This window comes from Apis cerana, linkage group LG15 (genome assembly GCF_029169275.1).
Source record: "Apis cerana isolate GH-2021 linkage group LG15, AcerK_1.0, whole genome shotgun sequence".
In the NCBI taxonomy this organism is placed as follows: Eukaryota; Metazoa; Arthropoda; class Insecta; order Hymenoptera; family Apidae; genus Apis; species Apis cerana.
In genome coordinates, this window is record NC_083866.1 from 3,238,463 (window position 1) to 3,265,389 (window position 26,927).

General features: G+C 30.8%; 1 protein-coding gene across 1 annotated transcript in view; it reads left to right on the top strand.

Annotated features, from left to right (window-relative positions):
• Positions 1-26,927, top strand: part of LOC107998027 (U-scoloptoxin(05)-Sm1a) — a 102,818-nt gene that overhangs the window by 65,952 nt on the left and 9,939 nt on the right. The window lies entirely within an intron of this gene.

Sequence of the window (26,927 nt, forward strand, 5' to 3'; positions counted from 1 at the left end):
TTCGATCCACCCAATACAACAATTAATCGATGCACAATCGAATCTCGTAATCTGTTTATCGTGCTTCAGCACGTGTCCCTCACCGTATCCTTGCGACGTAGAACTTGGAGGATAGGATAGTGGTGAATTAACGGGTCATCCAGCTTGTATCCGCTCCTCGACTCCAATTCCCACTCGCACTCGCTTCCGGCTAGATCAGCGTATCCGTGACTGCATTATCATACCTACTGTCCCTACTAATGGACCACCCTCGGCTATTCTGACGTGCCCTTCAAATTATGCTGCGACACGAACGTGCGTTCGTCGGTTGTTAATTAACATCTCGCCGCAATTGGACGAATTGTCCATTGTGAATGGATTCTAAAACGGAGGAGGTTCATGGAACTGTTATAAATTTGATTTGAATATTTTTAGGCAGGTGGACGCCATTTTTATTGTATTTCGATCGTTGAATTGGCTATTGTTCTTCGATGGAGTTGATTGGTGAAGGATCGGATAGGGGTGAAGGTGATTTTTATCATTATATAATCGACTAGCGATGGGTCTAAGCGTATCGCGAGCAGGCTTGAACGTCGGTAAGCAAGATTCGAATTTTTTTAAATAAGAAAGTTAATAAATTTAATCACGATTGGCTCGTCTCAAAATTTCAAATTGTCAAGAAATTCATTACTGGAACAAACTTTCTATTTTTATTTTTCCATGAAATATACAAGGAAAATGAACAACAATTTTCGTGAGAAGATCGAATTTTAGCTCACACAAGAATGTTATTGGCAAAAAAAAATTTGTTAGAAACATTCGAATTACTATTTAACGAGATGCAGAAAGAAAAGATTGAAGAAAAAAATTGGCAGCAATAATTTCCACGACGAGAAGGAATTCTGCCATCGTAAAAATTTCATTGGCCAACTGTTCCCGGAATGAAGCCACTACTTGTGTCGACAATGTTGTCGGAATCGATCTCAATTGAGATCTGCTCTCCCGTAACCAATATGGTGCCCCATAAATATTCCAAATGGTCAGACTCGATTGAACCACGGCCGAAACTGGAATCTGGCATGAAATATTTCAAGATCCATCCCGAGTTCCTTGCGAAATCTTGCTCAATGGAATTATTCCATTGAATAGAGAAGGATTGGAGAGGAAGGGAAAATGAAGAAATCTCGATCGATGGATATATAACGTACGATCCTATATTTTGTTTTGAGTTATTGATTAAAAGTAGTCAAAAAATGTATTTAATTCAACAAAATCTTTTCAAACATTTATAACTTTTATATGTTAAAATTAAAAACATATTTCAGTTCGAATATTTTTTAATTATTTTATTAATAACTCATAAAATAAAAAAGACACGTAATAACAAAAAGTAATAAAAGAATAAAATTTTAACGATAATAATATAATAGTTAAAACGTATATATGTATATAAATTTATAAATTATTATTATTAATATTATTAAAAAACTCATAAAAAAAATAATACTAGAAAACCTAAATAACTTTTCAATTTAAACATCTCCCTTCAATTATCTCATTAAAATATCTTTTGTTTTAAAAGTAAACCAACCACCCTTTCGATCCTCTTCCACATTTTTCCCCTTTTCGGCCAAACTCGTATTCTCTCGCGTCTGCATAGAGATCGGATCACGCGATACGTTTGTCATTTCCGTCGAGGCTTACTATTCTTCGAAACACATCCATGGAATGGCGGAGGGTTAACTTCCGGCTATCGAGGAACGGGGTCTTCGTTGTCGATCGGCCAGCTGCCAGTGTACCTCGGTATTCCAACGTCTACAGGAATTTCTGGAATGAATTATCCAGGTCTATGGAACCTGGAATCTTGTCCCCCTGTTTCACTTTACCTCGCCTCTCCGTGTAGGCCTCTGTGGCTTTCGAAGATTAAGGCTGGATGGATTCATGCGAGAAATGGATGCACCTGAAACGAAATGATTTTCACAATATCTATATCCGTCTATTTTTAATTTTCTAATTTTATCCACGAGCCATCGATACTAATTAATTAATAAATATTGGAGTCAAGTAATTTTTCCAATCCTAGAACGAAGGAGATCGAGATCGATCACCGATGAGATGGAGGAAAAAATAGCAAGAACGAGGAATAAAGTCGAATCGACGTAAATAAGAGGAAAGATCGAATATATTTTAATACGCTTGTTAAACCGATCCGTCCCGATTTTCGTCCCGAATAAAATAATTATTATCCCCCCTCTTTTCGTACAGAAACGGTTGACGCGGTTCGTTAAACCGCGATTCATCAGGCGTAAAAGGGAAAGAAAAAAAGAAAAAACGAGCCCTTTAGCTGCACGATAATGGCAATAACGCGATAGAAATAACGGTTTCCGCTCGACTTCCGCCCGCGATCCACGATGAGCACGTAGCTCCCGGGGGAATGGTACCACGGATCGGATAGGATAAAGAGCGAATTTCTTTTTCCACGTTTCTCTCTTCCATTTTGAGGAATGGTTGTTGGATTTTGTCGAACTCTTTCCTTCTGTACCGAGGGATTGTTGTTTATTGGGGGAAAAAAAAAATTCCTTCAATTCGATTGAGGAAGAAGAGAAATTTGAATGGTTGGAAAATTTACGTCTCTCGATTTTTCTTCGTATTTCTCTGAATAATATTATCGAGAAGGTTAAAGGAAAGGGAAAGGAAAGGATAGTTTTAATTCGAGAAGGTCGAAAAGATTGTAAAGGGGGGATGTGTCATGTAACAGCCGATTCGATTACTAATCCGATTCGTCCGCACGAGCGGCTTCTTCTCTTCCCCTTTGGAAAAGGATCAAAGCCGGAACTTCGTTAACGCATCGAGTGGTTAATGGTAATTGGACGTGGCGCGCTTGGTGAAAACAGATGAGCTCGATTCGTTTATTTTTTGTTGGCATGTAAATGTCGAAGTGCAAAGTACAAAGTTGAAATATTAAAAGTGTCGATACGAAATTAACTTTATTCTTTTTTTTTTTTTTCCATGAAATTCGTTCAACGATCAAAGATCAGTTTTCAATAGTGATTGTACGTTTCATTTTCAATTTTCGATTCGTAAACGAGAACGTTTATATGTAATTATCTGAAATTGAACAAATAACAGCGTCATACGTTTTCTGAAGAATGGAGTCGTTTTATATTTATAGGACGGAAGGATTGAAGATCCAGCTAGCGTGCACCTGATGGTATCGTTGGATGCAGGATAATAAACGTCACTTCCTCCCCTTTTCTCCCCGTACTATTACTATTACCGTATCTCCATCTCGTTTTAGCAATGTAGCAATTTGTATAAAAATCCTGTGAATTATTCGAGCTTCGAAAATCTCCGAGAATATTTCGAGCTCGACTCAATTAAACCCGTTTAAAAACTGGTGACGAGTTATGGAGTGGTTTTAACGGGTTTCACGGGTCACCGGTGACCCAAGACGGCCATTAGAGGCGAACCTCTTTTTTTTTTTTATTTAGAATTATAAATAAACGAAAAAAAAAAAGAATGAAATTTGACAACGTATCGATTTTCCTTTAATCGATACTTTAATCCAAGTGAAACGGATAAATTTAATAATGTTTTTATTAAATAAATTTAAATTAAAAAAAGCGCGAGGTAAATTTAAGAATTTAATATCGAATTATTAAATTCTATTTGTTCGTTATTATATCGATGTGAATTAATCGAAAGAGGTTATATCTCTCGTTCCCGTGCAAAATATTTATAAAATTATAATGTAATAATAAATGGTAAAAATACACATTTGTAATTAAAAATTATGAGATGAACGATTTATTAACAATTTCATATTTTTATATCATTACTCTAATTATTGTAATTATAAAATTAAAACGTTATATCATTCGTTTTTTTTTTATAGAAAATCCATGGTGATGATGTGCAATATATTAGAATATGAGAGTATATAATATTATTCTGATAATATTTTTTCCTTCCATCGATACTTTATCGTCAAAAGATAAAGTATAAAGTTGAATTTAAAATTTCAAACGAGTATTCGTTTCAAAGGATAGGGTCGATCGTATCGTTGTGCCGTTAAAAATTAATGGGCGGGTAAGGAGGTAACAACAATTGGAATTTCGACACTGATTCAACGTGATCTAATTCTCGATCGTATGAGTAACCGTAGCCTGGATTCACGTGTCGCAGATACTGACCAGCTTTTATCCGGTCGAACAACGTGGAGAGACACGATATATCACGTAACCGAGGATCGATAGCAACGTTCTCGACGGTAACGATGAAAAGCATCACACGTCATCCGCTTTTTACCTAGTTCGTCCTCGATGGTGAAATGAAAAACGAGGGTAAAATGATGTTACGATGAAATGCAACGATCTGGAACACTTATATATCGTAAACAACCATCGAAAATTGACAATTTGATTCTAAACCGGTTATCGATATAATTCTCGATATTTTCATTTGTTATCAATTATGTGTTTTTAATTTAAAAAACAAAAAAAAAAAATTAGAATTGAAGAAAAAGTAGTGAAACGTAGTTTCAATAGAAAATATTCTATAGGTGAAGATTTATAATTCGATTCTCAGATTAAATGTTAATGGATTTGTTTATTTTTTAATTTTTAAAATACGAGTGAGATAAAATAAATGAAAGAAGTTTAACGCAGAAGTAATAGGTGGGTCGAGAAAATAAAGTAAAAGGATGTAGATGTAAGCAAAGATTAAAAGTTTGTATATATATATATATATATTTAAATGAAAGAACGAATATCGTAGGTGTTAAATGGCATAGTTGGTAAAATGCATGGTTTTTTAATCCTAAAGGACACGGGTTCGAATCCCACAAAAGAAAATATGGTTGTTTTCTCCTTTTTACATCGTTAAATATTGTAAAAACTTGTATTTCGAAAGGAAATGAGAAAAAATCATTTATGAAAATGGTAGTTTTCAAGTAAGAAAATGTAAAAATATATTGGAAAAAAGCGTTGTTGTTATGCGATAGTTTAGGAAAAACTTTTAAAAGGGAGAAAAAAAAGAAAAAAATATTCAGTAAAATATACTACAAAGTTTTAAAAAAAATTTTCTATGGAAGTATAAAAGTATATTATAAAAAGTAACAAAATAAATTTAAAAAAGAATAGAATTAATTAAAAAGATATTCGCAATAAAAAATATCTTAAAAAAAGTAAGAGAAAAAGAATGATTTGGAACAAAAAATCCTTTCTAAAAAGAAATTACAAAAAAATGTAAAAAATTCTGAAAAATATCACAACAAATATACAAATATTGAAAAGAAAGGGAAAGAAAAAAATAGATCTGACAGCAGAAAATACAAATATCAACAGAAATGTTACAAAAGGTGTAGAAAAATATGACATATTTCCGCGTTCAAACAAAATACAAGGAAAGGAAAAAAAAAGAAACTTCAAAATAAAAAGTATACGCCAAAAAGAAAATATCAGAAAATAGTATAATTATACATCAAACGTGAACACTACTATAAAATACTTTGGTAAATCGGACAATTCTATGTAAATAAATCCTAATTAAAAGCCATGATCGAAACGATACAACTTTCGTCGAATAAAAAATTGATACGTTTAAAAAACTTTTCTCCTCTATCAAAATTTAAATCAAAACAAAGTTGATCACTCGATTGAACTTTCGACACGCAAAAAAACGAAGATTAGAGAGAGGAATATTACTATTTATACACGTGAGATGGCACGAGGACAGCGTTTAATCAACGTGTTCGATTGCTTTCTTGGGCGGTACAGCTGCTCTGCGGTGGTACCGCAATCTCTGCCTATCCGAGCCCTAAATTAAACTAGCTGTTCAGGTCACTATCACGATCGTAAAAGCTCATGCATCACATTTACGAATATTCACGATACTTTTTACACGATACTACTTTTGACCACTTTTTTCTTCATTCGAATCAACTTTCTTATTAGTAAATATAAATCAATGTATAGTGATATTACCAACAAAATTAATGTGTAGAATTAAAATATATAGAAAAAGGAACAATGAATGGTTATATATACATTAAAATACTTTTAATGTATCAAAATTAAAGAAAATATCTTCAAATTGTTCAAAAATTTTTAAATAATAAGTTTGTCTTATTTTGTGTACAATTCGTTCGATAAATAATCAACAGTAAATTGAACAATAGTTTTTCAGAAGTTGAAAATCGGAAAGAAAACGCATTTCCCTTTGAGAAACGCGGAGTTCCCGATGCCTCAGAAATGCATTCTTATACGTATTCGGCAACGAATCGAGTAAATAAATAACAAAAAGGATGTGTGAGTGTGTATGAAGGGGACAAGATGCACGTGCTGGAACGTTCTTTCTGCTTCGTGAAGCTTGTTTTTTGCTTGTGGGTGGTGCTTCTTGATTAATGTTTCCGGTGGAGTTGGTGGAATCCTGATAATATTTGTGAGAGAATGATTCTATTATGAATATTTTTATATTTATGTCTAGTATATTTTGTGATTGAAAAAAATGAAAGAATTTTTTGAATTTTTCAAATTTCGTTGTTTTTTAAAATTTTTATTTAATCTTGTATGTAACTAGAATTTTTCTTTTTCTTGTCTGTTCTGTTGTTTGTGAGTGAATTTGAATATTATAGAAGAATTGTCAATGTTCGAAATTGCATAATTCTTCACAAAAATTTTTGCAAATAATAAACAAGAAAATTGGAAAGAGGGGAAAAAGTAAATTAAGCTTTAATCTTTTTGCTTTTGTTTCATTAATTTTCAAATAATTTTGCCAAAGTTAGTTAGAATTTCAAAGTTTGGCAATTTCATTATTATTACTCGAGTGGTTTTCATTCAGACGATCAATGACTATAATATTCTCGTGGAAAGTTACATTAATTTTAAGACATTGAATTTGCATTCTCTTTTACTTTTAATATATTCATACATTTCTTTTTAATTATTTACAATTATTTATTAAAATACATTTCTATCATCAATTTTTTTTAGATATCAAATATTGTGAGAAATAATTTTCAATAAGAGAGAATAGATTTAACATGGATTCAATATTTTTTGAATTCTTTAAATATCAAATATTTAAACATTCAGTTTCTTCCTTTATCTACATTTCTCCATTTTGACCCAAACTTGATCTCGAAATTCTAAATTCTAAATTCGATTTATTTCCATCTTTGTATTCTTTCGGATAATTTCTTACCAAATTATACATTTCTGTCATCAATAATCAAAAATCAATCCTGCTTTAAAAGATGATTATTAACGGAGGAAAATGGCAGGTTAAATATTCGAAGAATAAATTATTTTCGTACATCTACTATGATTCATCTTTTTATTTTTACCTAACCACTTTGTTAAGCATCCTTAACTCGTTCATACGTCCAAAAGATTAAAGTTTTACTAGCTCGTTTTTCCATCAACTTATAACGTTTGAAAAACATCGTGGCCAACATGGCAGAAAGGTCAACGAGGTTCGCATCGATATTTCAATGCCCCTCCACGTTCCTTACTCCACCTTGCTTTAAAGAATTAATCTTTCCACCTGGAGAGCAAGAAAATAAGAAGGAGTAGGGTTCTTTGATTCTTTGCACGTTTCATGCGGATGGTCCATCCTGAAGGTTAAAACATCGCCATAATCAGGTCGAAATCGATATTTAAGATCTGTAGAACAGAAACGTGTTCAAATATTTAATGTACTTTGAAATTCCACTTCTCACTCACTTCTCTGCATCCCTTTCGTATTACCATTTCCATTCCGATCCAATTCTGTATTTTTCCAAATTTATTTCTTTCTTTATAATGTTAGAAATTTTTTAAATTTTTGCACTCTTGCAATTTTCTTTTTTTACTTTATGGCGCCAACGCTGATAACGTTTGGTATTGTTCCAATTTCCATTCTTTTCTTTTTTTTTTATTTTTAACGATATGAGCGTTATTTCTTGAATTTTTCCCCTTTTTCGTTTGTGATACGAGGATTGTTAAAATTTTGTATTCTTGGAATTTTCTTTTTTTATGTTATGAAGCTTGCTAGAATTTTGTATTCTTGGAATTTTTCTTTTTCGTTTATGATGTAAGATTTATCCGCGATACCGTGGAAGTGATAAGATTTTAGTAAAATGGGGAATTATATTGGAAATTTAAATTGGAGATTTGAATTGGAGAACAGAGGATTATTTTTTAAAAAGGAATAAGAGAATACATAGGAAAATATAGGATGAAAACGGAAAACATATCTGTTAAATGAATTATTCATAAAAATTCTTCACAAAGTGGATGACATATCATACATTCGAATTGAAAATTAAGGAAATAGAAAAGGTAGAAATTATTATATTCAGCATTATTCGTTCATTTCCATTTCTAAGTACATATTTTAGAAACTAAAAATTATTTTGATATTTCTTCTTTTTATTTATAATTACAAAAACTTAAAATAATATAAAAACGTGCTAATTTGTGATTAATAAAAAAGAATATTTAAATATTTAATTCATTTATTCAAATTTTCTAATTATCCACATTGAAAAATCAAAGGAAACTATAACATTCAAAAAGAAAAATTTCAAGGGATCAAGTAAAATCCACAGAATATTTCATGCAATCGCGGGTTAAACGTTTTGTAAAGCCATATACACGTTCAGAAGACACAATAAGTTTCGCACGATTTTGTGAAATCGCCTATACAATCGTTCACAATTCAATCCTGCTCCTTTCATCGCTCCTCCTTCCGCCATTCCGCGTAAACGGAAGAAAAATGTTGTAATCTCTCGTTGATTAAAGAGTCGGGTGAAGCATCACGTGTGATTGGAGCCAATGGTAATTTTAGACCAATCCACGAGAATTTTATTCGACTCTGATTGGGTTTCAATGGTGTAATTTGAGGGTATTGTTGAGGTTTTTTTCTTTTTCTCTGCTTTCTCTTTGATGGATTCTTCTTTCTTTGGTTCTTTTCTTTTTTTTTTATTATCAGAGATGGGAAGAGAAAAAGCGATTGCGAAATATTGTGTGTTCCAGAGCGAGAAATTGAGAAATTGAGTTATAGTTGAGAGAATATGGATTTATGAAGAGATGTTAAGTTGAATGGATCAATGATAAAGGAATTGGATTCATATTATTATGCTATTTGTGTTGTATTCAATATTTATTTTTCTCTGAATTCCTTTCATTGTTTATTTAAATTAAATATGATACTATTTTAATTTCAAGACTGTCTTTTGTATCTTTTCACATGGATTAATTCAAAGTACTAAATCAAAACTTTTCACAAAAAAAAAATATTAAAATTACATAAAAAAAACATCAACTTTGTTAAAATAATCAAAAATGTACATTCTTTGTTTTTGTAATTATCAAAGAAATACAGATAGTTTTGTTTTTGCTTGAATTATGAAACAGGTCTCTATTTAAGTTCCATTTTTGTAATTGTATTCATAAAAATTTTAATTGCAACTATTTAATCTTATGTAATATATTTAAATATAATTTCATCACAATTCACAAAATGTAATATGGATTTAAAATTTTGTAAATAAATAGGAGTCTCCATATTACTATTTAATTAAGTTAAAAAATCTTTCAACAATTTATCAAACAGGGTGAAATAATTTTTGTTATTAATGATAAAATTAAATATTTCCATTTCGAATGATTTTTTTAAATCTTAACCTAACCTATCAAACATAAAAATCTTCTTTTAATTTTAATTCAATCTATGAAAAAATAAAAAATAATTATTATCATCAGAATAGAATTAAACATTTGCATTCCAAGCGATCAGCCAGTTCCTCCTTTTGATCCAAATTTCTATCTCTAACTAGCAGCTAATTTTCCGAGAAGCTTTTGAAAAGCGCCTGATTACGAGGGGAACCAGGTGGCGAACCGTAAAAAGGGAAAGCTTAGAAACTGTTTGTGGCCATTTTACAGAGAGGGAATCGTAAACTTCTTGCAGTTTCGACCGGAAGCTTATACAGTGTGAGTCAAATCCACGCTCGAAATGGCAGGCTGTGAAAAGCCTGCATTCGCTATGGCTTTCATGAGAAAAGCCTCTACTTCACTTGTGAAGGCTCATAGAAGTGTGTATAAGCTGCCGTGATGTATCATTTATTTTTTTTTCTACTGTCCAATTACGAAATTTTTGTTTCTATTAAAAAATATTTCTTAAATTGTTTAAATATAATCGGATTATAGATTTTTTTCAAACTTTTAAATATCCTTTATAAACGATGATTATGATTTTTATCTCATATTTCAATATAATTTAAAATTTTATTCTATACCATTATTCAATAAATATATTTTTATGATAAAAGATAAGAAAAGTTTAAAAATAACGATTGTATTGAACGATTATATTAATCAAGAATTACAAAACCAAGTAATAACTCAAGAATATTTCTTTTTAATTTATTATGTTAATTTAAATTATATTCACTCAGTTCTACAAAACTATCAAAGAACTCAATCAAATTGGACAAGACGTATTAGCTCAACGAAAATAATATCGATTTCCCACCCGGTGGATCAGAGTTCGAATCCTCGTCAAGCCGTCGAACAATTTTTTTCTCGTTTTCATCGAAGAAAAATCTCGATACCAAGTTTTTCCGATCATTTATCTCACATAACGTTAAAAATCCAATGAAACAAATGCATGGACAACAATTGAACATCGAACGGTACTCAACAATATGTTACCAGACCAAAAAGGCAAAATAAATATGTATTTTCAAATCGGTGACAAATCTCATTAATCATCTTTCCAATAGCTGTTATAACTCTTGGAGAAACGAGGAGAGAGAAGGAGAGAAAAATAAATGGAAAACTTTGGTGTGATGTGTGAAAAGTCGTGCGAAAAGTGGTTGGTTGATAGTTGATGTTGGAAGAGAGAGAGAGAGAGAGAGAGAGAGAGAGAGAGAGAGAAGAAATGGATGAAAAAAAAACGGTGTATCAAAGCGGCTCGCGATTTTCCGGTCGCGGGTCTTTCCACGTTCCATTTCCCGCGTTTTAATGCATAAAACATTTGGGCCGAGCGCGATACGCGTCGCCTCAACGCGATCCGTTTGGAAACGGTGGAAAACAAAGAAGGGAAACGCCGAGTATGCGAGAGAGGGAGAAAGAAGGACAGGGATATTCTCTTCCTCGAACCTTATCGTTCCGCTGGGACAATTTTCGCGTACTCTTCTCGTTTTCTCTAGCTTTGTTCCGCAGTTTCTCTTAGTTTTCAACGGATTTAACGAATGCTAACGAGCGAGTGTGCACCAAGGTGTACCGGCCATGGAATCACTTAGGTTTATTATTACTTTTTCAGTATCTTTCTCTGTTTTTAATGTAACAATTTTATTTATATTATTTTCTATTATTTATTATAAGAAAAGTTTGGATAGTGAAGAAATATTTTATTATGTTCTTGACTTTATAAGTTTTTGATTTTTCAGATTGGATATAGAAAAATGATATTGTTATATGACTTGAAAAATTTTATTTAGCACAATTTTAACACCGGAATTGATATAGTGATGCATCTTTCACAAATCAACTAATAACAAAATAGCAATAATTCTGTTTCATGGAATTTTCTGTACGTATAATGAGTAACATATTGAACTTTTTTTTATCAATTTTTAAATTTGAAATATTCAAATTTCAATTCTGTTACTTTTAATAAAAAATGTTCCCGAACAAAATTGTATTCAGAAAATGATAAAAATTTGAAATATATCGTTCCTGTTAATATCCTCGATAAAGCAGAAATTGTGAGTTTATAACTTTCTGCAATCTCTTTTGATCTTTCTTTTTAAGCTCTTTCTATGTGTAATAAAAAGAGACGATTCAATGAAATATCTTTGGAAAATAAGGATAATCTTACTCCAATTTCAGTCGATTCTCTTTGATTCGCAAACATCGTGTCCTCGATAATAATATTTCAATCGATATCTCTCTCGTCTGATAGATTATTCGATTTCTGATTTGAAATTTTTTTTACAATTTATTTAATCCAATAATTGTATGATTTTGATTCAGTAGTAGAATCATATATTTCCTCGTTTCATTTTACAATCTTCTTATAATTCATTTTTACTTATCAATAAAAACTTTTTTTATTTATCAAATTAGAATAAATATTATTTAAATTTGAAATCAATCAAAAATATCAACTTATTTTTATAGGAGAGATGTATCTATTTTCATTATAATAGAAAATATTTCTTTTGAAATAAAGTAGAACATAGAAATAGAGTCGTATATCAGTACGATCTTTTCTGTTTTCATATTTGAACTGAATTTTTTTGAAGATTTTTCCTTTAAAATTTTACAAATTCAATAGACAAAATTTATTCTACGGATTTTGATGCATTTCTTTCCTTATATCTTGTGATGAGTTCTTGAGGATGAAATCTTATTTATCTTCTCTAAAAAAATATTAGCCTCCAATCTTAATAATATTCATATTCAAGGATAATTTCTCTATTCAAATTTTATTTGTTCGATATCGAATAAATATTATTCTATTATAATAATATTTTAGAAATATATTATCCTTTAACTGTGAAGAATTGATAATCTTTGACAAAATATTTTTTACGCGACGTGGAATAAATTGATGTTTGTCGACGAAGAATTTTTTTGACATGAGATATATTACAAAATAATACGTTTACTTGGAAATATATCATCGTTGGACCTCAACAAATTGATATTTCTTCTGGAAAGGACACGATATTCGAGATATTCCTTTTTGCGTCTCGAATTTCCTTACAGTATCGAAAAAACTCTTAAGTATCATATTTCGTAGTTTCTAAGTTGTAATGTACACTTGGGAATTAACACGACGAAAGAAAAGTTGATGATCGTTTGAACCATATTCGACTGCTTTTTTACTCTCTGTGTTTTTAACGTATTTACAATTATTTTTTTTCCAATTATTCTAGGATTTTAATAAAATAATATTCATAGCAATGAAATGGAATTTTGTTTTTTACGTTTTAATTTTTTTTTTTAATTTTTACAATTTTGGAAATCTTTCTAAATATCTTAATTCGAACTAATAATTCAAAAATCACAAACAATTGCAAACGATTATTGAAACTTAAAATTGTATTTAAAATTAAACAACTAACTATGTTATTTAATTACAATCAATTCGAAAATTATTTTCAAAAATGTCAAAAGATTCTTGTTTAATTCTTATATTTCTTTTTAATGATTCTTCCTCCTTTTTATTATTTTTAATTGTTGCACCAATAGTCAGTAAAATTAATATTATCTAAACTGTATTTTATCGTTAAACAACACTTATTTAATTTTAAATTAAATTTCTTCACTTTTACCTTTGCCAGATGCTAATAATTCAAAATTCCATCATTATTCGAGGCAATCGAATTATATTTTCAAAACTTTGGCAAATTCATTTTGCGCTCCTCATTTGCCATCGAAAACGAGGCTCGATCGATCAGCTTCACTCAAACACTTGGACTCCACTTACTTATTTTCGATGCTCGTCGATGCTCTACACGATAGAAACTCGATTATCCGAAGTTTGACCGAGCTATGATGATCGATTGTCCGGACACCTAAGCGAGAATCCTTGTACCGGATAGATACAGAGATCGACTTCATTTAAAGCTTTCGGATCATCGAAAATTGTCTCTTATCGGCCTCCGTATAATCCGACTTATCCGACTCGGCTTCTTCCTAGTTTATACCCTACGCTATTCTATATGAAAATAACAAGGATGTTTATTGGACAATTTCCTTAGGTCGTAGAAGTAGGTAACTATCAGAAAAGTGGTTGAAAAAAATTAGATTTATGCTTCTCAAAATTATTTTTAATTTTATGTTGTATTACAAAATGTTAAAAGTAAAAATAGAACGAAGTAGAGTTTAAAACGTCAGAAGCTTTCTTATATGCTAAAGGGATATTGATTTTGACAAAATATTTGTTGAATTACTTTTTTAAAAGACACATTTTTTTCTGGTAAAGAAAAATTCAAGATTAATTATACCGTGAGAAATATATTTGCCGAGAATTATTTAAATGATATCATATTCTATCTTAATTATTAAATAACTAAATAAATTTCTCTTTCATGATCAAAATTTTATATAGTCGCATCACCTTTTTCATCGATAAAAATGAATTAATATTCTGAAAGAACCGATATATTTGTTACACGTGTGTATTAAACGAAAGATGAAAAAAATGCAAATGGCTTAAAAAATCCAATTTGTAGCTAGTAGAATTTCATTTACAATTTACGTATAACAAGAATCTCGAGAGAAAATGCTCCTTCATCGAGTTATAAAACTCTTTTATAACGAAATAATAAGAAAATATTCGATCGTAAAGCGTTACGTTTTTTTTACCTTCGCAACGTGACCGTCGAGAATGGAAAAAGAAGTTCGAGCTCATAAAGCGGCATCCTTATCGATTCATGATATTCCGGCCACTTCCGGCCGCGTTCCCAAGTCAAAAAGCAACGCGAACAATCTTTTACGACTTCACGCTAATGTTTCTCCTCGTTTCCCCCCATTTGGTCCACACCTAAGCCTCGAATCACCGGTTGAGGCAGAAAGGAAATCTCTGCCAGTCGATTTCCTCGGAGAATTTCGCGTTTTACACACGAAAAACCTGTTTTACGATCGCGAGAAATTTCAATCCGCCTCACCGTCTATTCTTCACCGTCCACTTTTCCCGTGGAAAAATACTATTTAACTTGGAAAACTGTTCGAGAATGTTCCCTTGATATTTCCTATGAAACTCGTTCGAAAAGAATTAAAGATATTCGTAGCGTATTTCTGTATTTCTCATAGGTTTAAGCGTGAAAAAAAAATAATGATAATAATAAAAAATAAAATAACAAATTTAGCGATTTTAAAATTTTGTCACATTTAATTTATTTAACGTTATTTACATTACATGTGGAATGAATTAATATATCATTTCATGTATTCTACTATTCTGTTGTATATTTTAAAATATACATATAGCATTTTTTTCCCCCAACTCTAATATTTCACTCTTTGCTCTACTTTTTGTTGCGCTTACTGGGTCAATTAAAGCGAACGAAAAAAATTGTAAAAATTTGACTTCGAGAGATACAAGAGCGACGCTTCAAAGTGAAATGAGCTCATTTACGAAGAGGAAACTTTTATGGTGAAACGATCCTACTAAATTAATAGAAACTGACAAAAATATAGGAAGAGAAGAAAAATATGAAAATGGTATTTCGTGCCATTTTTTTTTTCTTTCTTTAAGAGTCATTGAAATATACATTTTATTTTTTTTCATAAAACTATTCCTTTGTTTATCAACCAGCTTCAACTCGTCATCAGTTTCACAAAGTTTACGGCAAACTTTGAACGCCAGTTTTAAATATTTAATTTTAAATACTTTCATTTTTTCCCCCGCATAATAAAAAAAAAATAAATCAAAAACAATTTATATCAAGCTATTTTTATAAAATCATCCCTTTGTTTATCCATTATCCAGGTTCAACTTATTGTCAGTTCGAACAAAGTTTGCAAATAATTATAGATCGAAATATTCAATATGTTTAAAATATTTAAAACATAGTGAATATAAATACATATGCATAATTTGAATATAAATTTTAAATAGTTCTATTCTATAATTAGTTTTAACTTATTATCGGCGCAACAAATTTTTCAAATAATTAAAAATTGGACTCACCGATATGAAATACTTATAAATATTCAAAATACAATCGATATAAATCAAAAGTATCATCGAATCGTTTGAATATAAAATCTAAATATTTTCACATTTAAGAAAAAATAAATCAAAAATTGCCAATAGGTCAAAAAATGAACAAGAAACGAAGATTCTCAACCAGGATATTTGTGTTTCCCTGATCCCACAATTGCGTTTTCAATAGACGTTGTTCGGATTCGTGTCGATGCCAGGATTTCCTCTCGAGGCAGCACACGTTGTAACTAGCAAACATCCACAACGCAATCGTATGAGCATACATGTCGAGCCATTTCTACGATTAAGGGTTGGAGAAGCAACCCCTGTTGACGCTTCGAAAATTCGATTAAAGTTTATCGAAGAAGTTTATCTTGTGGGCGATTCTTTATTTATTTAGATCAAAGGATTTCGTCTTATTTTGTACGTTCATTTTGGAAATTTTCAAAAAAATTATCTAGCATTCAAAATTTTATTTTTAAAATTTTTATTTGAGAGTGAAAATATATCAGTTTCAGATGTAATTTTCAATTTTGAGATTATTTTTTTTAATTTATTATTCTTTTAATGAAACGAATTTTTTTCTAAATTTTTAATATCTGAATAGAAATTTGTTAAAACGTTGATCGATTGATATTCGATTAATTTTTTAAATCATTTTTCTAATTTCAGTAATTCAAATTATCTTTTTGCAATTATTTTGAGATAAGATAGTTTTACAAATTATTAATAGACAAATGGAAACAATATTGTTTCAATTTTGAGAATGAAGATTTATTATTTTTTTTTTGAAAATTCAAAATTTTAAAAATCATTTCCATCTTTATTAATTTTAAACAATTGGATGACGTGGTCGATAGATTTATGCACATGAAATTCGTCCGTCAAAGGATCAATTATAAACGATATCAGATCAAAAGTATCTGTGTTAAGACTATTGACAGCCTATTCCCACTGTTCTGCTACAGTCAATTATTAACTACTGACATGTACAACTATCGAACTAACTACTGTCAATCAGTGACGTTTAGTTACACGTTGATGGATCTCGTCGATATCTCGATTGCTCCTTCCGAATATCAAGGGTTCCAATGAAATGTATTGACGTTTCATCAGAAATCAATTTTATAACAGGATAATAAGAAAAAAATAATAAGATTGCAAATTTACGATTTAAATTGTATAAAGAATCTTTAGAATTTTTCCAAATTTTTGCTACTTCAAAAAATCAAAATAAAATGATGAATAGAAATATTCTCCTTTTATTGCACAACAATTATTAATAGATCTATTAGACTCGATGAAAAATAATCGGAGAATTCAATTATTACGATTATAATCTTTTCTGTAATCAAACGTAATATTCACTACCTGAAACGGTTTCCACTAAAACCAATGTTTGCGAAATTATCGACATCTGCATTAACCTATCTATCCATTTGAAAATTAATTAATCCCGCAATGATTTCTGTAACCCTTTGCGTACACCTCAAATTAAATAACCTGACTTTAAATTCCATTAACATAAACGAGGCAGTTACCACATTCGAAGCCATATTAGCCTCTATAATGGTTGAATGCACGCGTCTAATATAGTTAAAAGATGAACGCGAATACGTACGAGCTAGCTTAGCTTTAAGCACAACGTATTCGCTTACCATTCCCAACGACCCAAGTTCGAATCCCACTTTTATCATGATCCAATTTTCTTCCATTTTCCACATTTTCTAAATCATCGTTGCACTCCGAAACATTCGTTTTCATTGTTAAAAGAATTTTCCAGATGTTTTTTCCATATCGTATTTATTCTCCGTTTCATCTTATAAAATTTCCTTATAGGGAATTTTCAATAAAGAAAAAATTCATATATGTATACAACTCTGAAGAAAGTTTCTTAATGAGATTCTAAAGGAATTTTCTCGTAATGGAAAAAAATTTAAAAAGTATAAAAAAAAAAATTTATATTGTTTGATTCGAGGGAGGAGGGGATATATCATGTCAGGATTTATATTTATATAAATGTATGACATTGCAACGTATGTTGCATGCATACCATTTTAAAAATCCTATAAAATTTCAAAGGACATTCTTGAACGAAAAGAGAAAAAAAGAAAGGAAAATAAAAAAGAAAAATATATAATATGGTTTGATTCAAGATGATAACACAAATCAAAATACGTGTTTATGTAAAGCTTCGTAAGCCAAGAAAGGATCTAATAATCAGTATTTATAGTGTTGAATGCTACGTGTAAAATGGCAGAATGATGAATCGTATTTCCGTTAAACACGAATATTTGCCAACGTTATCTCTCGTTGCAAACAAGAGTCGATACAAGCCACGGAACGAGATATTCGTGCGTGTTCGGAGCTTTACTCCCTGGATTACGCCTCGATCCACGGGAAGTTAAACAGTTCTGGAGTAGTTCGCCTAAATGGGGCCGATAAATGCATGCGTGCATGTGCAAGCATGCGGGATGTGGTACTGAATTTAAATTGTCCTCGCCTGGCTTTGTTAGATATACATATGAGAGAAAAGAGTTTAACTTCGAGGATACGTTACATATATATATATATAATAAATATATATATAAACCTTTATGAGTTAAAGTTTACGGAGAAAATTTAGATCAACGTGCGATTTATTTCGCGGATAATCAAAATAATTTTCATTGCTCTCAAACAAGTTGAGGATAATGTTTATTCTCAACTCAAGTAAAGATAATAAAGATAAATATTATATTTCCTCGATCTTTCACAATATCTATTTTATTTTTATTTTTTCTTCGAATAAAACTCGATCGAGATGACTTTTCTGTAAATTTCTATCGAAACAATTTCTATAAGCGATTATCTACTCTTAAAAATGAGATGAAACTTCATTTTTGTGTAAAGATCAAGTAGCAACAATTCCTCGATCCCTTTTTAATTTTATTCCAATCTTAAAAAAATTCTCTTCTCGCAATAATTTGCAGATCAGCAACGAGAATATTATCTCTCGATTAATCGATTTCGCAAAACTCAAATCCCCTAAAGAGAATTTGCTTAAAACCGTTTAAAGATCGAAGATATCCTTTTTCTTGCCAAGGAAGAGTCGTAGGTATTTCAATCTCAAAGTCTGTATCACCGAACTTCTCGATCCGAATCCGATGACTGGGCCATCGATAAAAGCCTAATCCCCCTCCTGACGTTTACTTTGCGTGCCAGATAAAATTGTGTCTCCTTCCACACCCACCCCGGTTCGATCAGGCCGCTTGTTCGCTTCGTGATTGACGTCTTTTGCGAGCGTGTTTCCGCTTCACGCCCACTGTTCCTCGTCTTTGTGCTCTCTGAGAGGCAAAAGGGAAACATACTCCTACGAGCCATCTGACGTGTGTATGGAATGTCAATATCCTGGTTGCTGAAGGGTTGCTTTTGTTAGATTTTTTTATAGATTTTAGAGAATGAGATTATTTCTCTGATCGGGAGTGGCTCGGAGAAGTGGTTTTGAAGAAGATTTTCATGCTTGGTTATCTTTTTGTTCGAGTATCGTTAAGATAATCGTGATTTGGTGATTAGAATTCAAATATAAATATAAATATAAATATTATATAAATTTCATTTCATAAGATGCAAAGGAGTCAATTTAATTTTATCATTGATTATCATTATTATATTAAATTTTGGTGTAATTTTGAAGAAACAAATGACACACGAGTTTTTCATTGAAAGAATTCTCCCCCTTGGGAGAATTTATCTGACCACAGTTCAAGACGACACGAGCCAAGGAACCGGTAATTGTCTCGTAACTGGGAAAATAAATTCTTCGAGGCAGGTGTTGCCATTCCGCTAATTGTTCAGTTACGAGCTCTATTTTCTGAGCGTCATACGGTTAAAACGTTTGCCCAGACCTCAGTCAGGGAAAATATCACCAACTCTGTTACATTGTTTCAAATAATGGTTATCTTTATTTGTCGTGTATCGTTGATTTCAATCATCTCTGAACATCTGCCTACATCTGCCAGAAACGTGGATTTTTCAGTACAAAAAATTTGAGAAGAAAAAAAAAAATTACATAGTTGAAAAAATTATTGTTAAATAAAATTAAAAAAACTTATTTAAAAAAGAAATATGATTAGCTATTGGATAAATAAAATAAAGTGTTGATCAGGGAAGAACGTGATCAATAAAGACGTCATTGATTTATAATATAACAAGTATAGATCAATTAATGTTCAGACAGAAAAAAAAGCCAATCATGATTAGTATAGGTATATATAAATTAAATGTCCATATTATTTGATAAATAGTATATCGATTTTCTGACTTAACTGATTTATCAATTATCTATACTATTTGTTTAACTTGTTTATTAAAATGAAATATATACCCTTCCATTATTTATTTTCTCTGATATTTCTTTAATCTAAACATCATCATTCGTGTCCTCTGATTCAGTTGTTATCAATTTTTTCTTAATTATCAATATTTTTTTAATCAATAACTATTAATAAATACAGTGATTAAAAAAGAATAAAATTAAAAAAAAAAATTTTCTTAAAAAGAAACGACGAGATTCAAACTGTGACACTTACGTCCTCATAATATATTCTTCTGAACCAACCCAAACATCTACCAATAAACTCATCCAATCATAAATCCTTCATCGACCTATTTTCTGCTAGCAATATCGAAAAGAAAGGCTCAGCGATCTTTCCACCCGACTTTGTTTCGAGGTTTGATATCGCGTTTCACCGATAGGCAGCGGCCAATTTCCGGTCCAAGGCGAGCTGTCCGCCCCTCAAGCGTTCTGGAAGAACTTAAGACACTGCTAACAGCGTCAGGAAAGGCGATAAGGAAGATTCTCCCTGTCAGTTATCGATACCTCGCATCTCGAATTCCGGATCCGAATCCATCCCCCTCTTTCTCCTCCTTCTCTTCACGCTATATTTTCCAAGCTTTATTGCGGGAAATTGGAGTAATCTCTTTCGAATTAGAAATAATCGATCGAAGGATATCGATCGACAAATGGAACCGAGGGTAAATTATCCGTGAAATATTCGTGGAAATTTCTCTATTAAATTCCATCACGTGGGATGAGACGTTTGTATCGTTTGAATACTTTTTTTTTTTTTTGATTTTGATGACAGGAGAATGTATATATGAGGAGCTTTTTTGGAAAGAATTTTTATATTTTTATAGAAAAATATGTAGAAATGAAAATAAAGAAGAATATTCTAATAAAGTCTATGCAATTTCGTATATTTATCATGTAACTTTAAAAGATATTTATATTAAATTGGTATATTTGGAATAAAAAAAATTGTTAGATAAAGTTAAAAATCTCGAATACTATCATTTAAAAAAAAATAAGGAAAAATTGTAATGAAATAAAAGAAAAATTTTTCAATTTCGACAATTTGTAAAACAACGTGAAAGAAACAGAATTTCCATTCATCTATGATTTTATCCCATCAAATCTGAATATTCAATCTCGTCGAATCTCCAAATAGTACTTCTCTTCTCTCTTTCCAGTGGATGGGAAGGATGGATCAATTTGCATCGATTTTAAATCTTCGGATAAAATTTACGAATCAAATGAAGCTTCCTACCTGATCAATCGTTGATAAGTTAGAGGCTCGAATTGATCCAGATGGATTTTCTTAACTGGCGAAAACGAACGATTATGTTCCTCGAAACAAACAGCGAGGCAATCTTTCTCGTAGCCAGCTGCTCGAGGTTTTAATCTGCTTAACTCTCGAGTTTCACTGAATGAAGATAAAAGATAAAATAATAAGGATAAAAAATAAAATGGAATGGAAGAAGATAGAATGGAAAGATTTGGAGAAAATACGCAGACAATCTTGCAAAAGAAATTTATTTGTAGATTAAAAAAAAAAAAGTCTGTACAATTATTTTGATAGTAAGTGGACAATTTTAATTATTCCCTCGAATAATTAAAATTTTATCCCAGAAGGTAAGAATTTTAATGTACTAAGAAATGTAAATTAAAAAAATTTGCGAAAAATTGGATTAGAATAATTAATTAAGAAAAAAATATTTTATTATTAAAATTTAAATTTCTCAAAAGAGATTAAAGAGCCAGAGAAATAAGAAATTTATTAATATTAAAATTAAAAAAAAAATTTTTTTAATGCATATCGAAATTTGTCTTCTTTTCTTTTTTCCTCTTTTATTTTCGATCGATCGACGTTATATTTTCGAAACGATTTTCGAGATTGGATCGGCAGTAAATCCATAATCGGCCGTCTCCGCGGGAAAGGAGCGAAATTTGAATTTATATTGAAGTGAGAACGTCCTGTGATCTCTCCTACTTAATTCCATTTTGTTTACGTATACATTGAATGCATATTCATGTTGGCGACATCCGTTGACAAAAATACGGACGACTTGAAATATTAAGGTTGAAATTCTCGCGTCGCGAATCTCGTTAGTGTACGTGAGAATTAATCCTTAGAAGGAGATGGAAAATGGAATAAAAAGTCGAAAAGTGGGATAGTTGCAATTTGGATTAATAAAATTTATTTCTTTTTTAACGAAAAATTTTATTGGCAAAAAAATTTTGTTGAAAGTGTAACGAAGCAATTTTAAATTTAATGGAAATATTTATGGACAAGGTAACAAACTTTAGGAAAGTGTTCCCACTTTGGGAATATTAATATTGAATTCAAAATTACTATTTGCTTAACAAATCGAATATTACTGTGTATTAAGTTTGTTGTATTCGTGGAAATAATTTTAAACAGAAAAGAAAATGGAAGAGGACAATCGTTTCTTAGACAAATAATTAAATAGAACACTATTACTTGACAACTATTGATCAATTATTAGCCAGAATTGTAGAGCTATCATAGATTGGACAAGTAATATAGATTAATAGTCAGACTTTATATGCACGTATATATGAAAGTCTTATGCTACTCGTCTGACAATGAATTGTCTATACTACTCATTGCTCACCTTAACTATTTATTTAATCAAGAGATTTGTGATAATTCTTCACTCGTTCACGAATTTCTTAACCAAAAGCCGAATTTCCAGCGACGAGACAATAGGATGAAGCCGAATTTGCATCGAAATCGACTTCTGAGGCATGCAGTTTAATTCCAAGTGGAACAGAATAAGAGAGAGAGAGAGATTCGAAGCTCCACGTTCATTTGTCTTCATTATCCTCTCATTATGACGTGGCTAGGGCCACTTTTCACGCATGCACGAAACGACTCCTCAAAATGGTTTCTGGTTTCGGTCAAAATGGAGAATCTTAATCCGGGTAGATCAGATGCGGGGAATTAGAGTGTAGAATCGTGGCATTTGGCGAGAAGCCTGGTTTATTTGACGAGCCTGTGCCAAGAAATTCTTTGAACCAAAGAACCGGCCTTCCCCTTTGAGACTCTTTATCAAAGGGATTAAACTCTTTTACACGTTGGTTGGTGTAAAAAGCTGTTTTACAGGGAATTCGACGCCATTTCTTTTTGCCCTCGTATGATTTGTGATACGTGATTTCAATTGCAATTGGTAGAGTAATTGATCATTGTTCTCGAGGCATAAATCGTGTTTCTACGACGATATTTTTGCGATATTCATACGTATGATATTCTATATCATTTCTAAACACGAACGAAAAAATTATTTAGTCCGTGTTTTATCAAGTGAAAGGTTTTCTCTGTCGAGCAATGCGTTTTGGATGAAACGAGACGATTGACGTATCGACGTTTACGAGTTTATGGATGGAAACAAGTGTCGCTTCTCGTTTCGCTTCCAATATATCCGGTATTAACTCGATAGGGATTTTTGACAAGAGTGAAAAAAGGCAGGCGCGTTCTAATTGGAATTGGCGAGGAATTATCGTTTGAATCCACTGGAAATGAATAAATAATGAAGAAAATGGTAATTAAATGGTATTAATTAAATATCATAATAAATAGATGTAGAAGTTTTGAAGATGAAATTTTAATTTTATAAATGAAATTTATATCCAAAGTAATAGGTCATATTCTTTTCTAACTAATTAAATTCTCTATTTTTTTATTTTTTTGCTTCATCTTCACTTTCCAAATGAATTCATACCCCTAAATCTTAATCGAAATACATATAACAAGATATATATTATAAAAAAGTTATTTTTTAAAATATAAGATGAAATAAATCATGGATAATTGACAAGTAGTATAAATCAACGGTCGGTCAGCCTCAAAAATCTACCAAACAGATATCGAAGAAAAGTGAATTTATGGACGCAAAGAGGGTGAATAGATGGAAATTTAACACGCGCTGGAAGAGCAGCAGAGACATCCTCGGGCGTTATAATCATTGGGTATCGATCACTGGCCGCCTATGACGCAGCGTCTGCTTCGAGGAACTTCGAATTCGTCCAATCAGAGGGGACGATCGAGTGATGACCTCGTCCTTTCTAATCACCCCTTCGCGGGCTGATTTCATAGTATTCTCGTGTATTATCGACAGAAACGTCGAAACTTGGCGAGAAGAAATGGAGAGAAGCAGAGGAAACAGACCTTTCGACTCGTTCTCGAGAAAGGGTTTAAGTTAAAAATTTGGATATTTTTATCGTCAGGATATTTTTCAGTGTGGAGAGTTCTGTCTAATTTCTTTGCTGTAAAGATGTAATCGCGTCGAGGAACAGCAGCGATTCGAGATTCCTCAAACGGAAGCGGCGAGAATCGAGTACTTAACGAGGTATTTGTTTTGCGTTATTGCAGGCCACCGTCCCAGAATCGCATGAACGCGCGGCGTTTGCGATAAACACGATTGATCTCCGTGGCACGCCTCCTCACGACGTTTACAACAATATTTGACGATAAATATTGCGTCTCGTTGCCTCTTTGAAATAACAACAATTTCCACGTCCAACAATGGGAAAATGAATTTTGGAATATGATACAGAGTATACAATCGATTTCATCATCGTTACTTATCTCAGTATGATTTTGCGTCACTATTTATTTACTTGTTCTACTTATTCGATCGTTGGTGGGTTCGATCCACTTGTTCATCTGTGATACTCTATTATGTTTTGGAATTGTATCTTTTTTTCTTGTCATTAGTAATTTATTGTCTAATCCATGTTACTTGTTTCGTTATAGCTATATATTTTCTACTTGTATTCTGATCATAAATATATTTAGAATATATCCGGATCATGGTTTATTCTGGATAAATATGTTTGGCGCATCCGATCCATGCTATTTGTTTCATTACAGCTATATATTTTCTACTTGCACCCTGTATTCTGATCATGAATATATTTAGGATATATCTAGATCATGGTTTATTCTAGCTAAATATGTTTGGCACATCTGATCCATGCTATTTGTTTCATTACAGCTATATATTTTCCACTTGTACTCTGTATTCTGATCATGAATATATTTAGAATATATCTAGATCATGGTTTAATCTAGTTAAATATAATATGTTTGGCACATCTGATCCATGCTGTTTGTTTCATTATATATTTTCCACTTGTACTCTGTATTTTGATCATGAATATATCTAATTCTAGATAATTATTTTTTCTATTTAAATATGTTTAGCCTACCCTCTTTGATCATTATTGGATTAATTTAATTGATTGTAAATGAATTTGTTTTTTATGGAATAATTATTGAAACTCTGTATTGCTGAAACTCTGTATTTGGAAAATATGAGTTTTAAATAATTATTATGTTTTAGAAAAATAATTCAAACAATATTTTATGGTATTCTGAAATATTCAGAAGGTAATTGAGATTGTTCTGAAATATTCCAAAAAAGTCTGTGCAATTTTTATCATTAATATTTTTAACAGTAGTAAAATATTTCGCACAATAAAGAATGGTCATTAGATCATATTTCAATTAGATTTAATTATTTTACATCTTTTTTAAATTTTATCTAATTCATCAAACTAAATCTCTACGATAAATTTGAATTTAGTCCTTTAAAGAAATCAAATCATTAAAGAATTTGGCTCTAAAAAACATTATTGTTTATCAGCACTTTCTACACGAAAATCAAATTACTGTTTCGCCTACAAATTTTCATATCTCGACTTTTTGATCACTCTAACGTGCATCTCACGTGTTGATTAATCATTTAGATGTATCCATTATTTTTCCAATAATATGCACAATGCTGTGCAAGAGTCTCATTTCATTTGCATTTATTGATCTTGTAATGGCATATCTTGAAGGAACGAAATTCCATGACGAAATTATAGAGTTAATGTAATTATTTATTATTACGGAGAATGTTGCATAAAAAGAAAAAATAAATAATAGGATTGAAATACCATTAAATATCTAATCTTTCAACAAAAAATTTTCATTTTCTTTTGATTGTGATTTACTGTTGGATGCGATCCAGACGTGCTATTATTAGCTTTCAATCTTGATAATGCTCTACTTTCCTCTTTTTTCTTATTTTCTATTTAGAAAAAGGAAAAGGATACAAATATTAAAATTTTTTTAACAATCCTTTAAGTTTTTCATCCTGAAAAATTTAAATTAAATAAATTTAGATGAATTTCCTTGTAAAATACATCCATCTTATATTTCTTAAATAATTAATCCCTATTTTGAAGAATTGTAATATCGATGAATAAACGTTGGAACATGAAAGTAATAAGAATCATTTTCCTTTAATAACGGATTTACACATTTAATTGGATATTTTCTCTGCGCAGAATTCACAACGAAATCTTTGACAACGAAAAATTAATTACTGATTATAATTTAAATTTGTAATATTATCAATTTGTATTTGAATCCATTTCAATTTTGCGGATTTATTTAACAAGACAGGTTGCAGAGAATTAATCCAACGTTCCAAGCTATGTAATTCCACCTGTCGAGTTTTCTAAAATTTTTTTACACATTATTTGCACATAAAAATCTTTTAACGTTCAATTTACTTTTTTTCTAAGATTTCCTTTTTTACCTTTGATTGATATAATAAATAATAAAGAGTCATTAACTGATATTTACATTTATTAACAAGAGTGACAATGGAGATTAAAGAATAATATTTATTATTTATTATTGCGGATATTTGTACATTTATAAAAAATTTAAATATGCAAATGCAAATGTTTCATCTAAAATTTATTGCTAAGAGATGGAGTAAATAATCAAATTCTTTAATCGTGTTCATAAAAATATTAATTTCAATTAAACATTCTGTTAAAATAATTGTTAGGCTTATCCGGTGATTCAATTATCTCAAATAAAATATTATCGCGTGTCAATGCT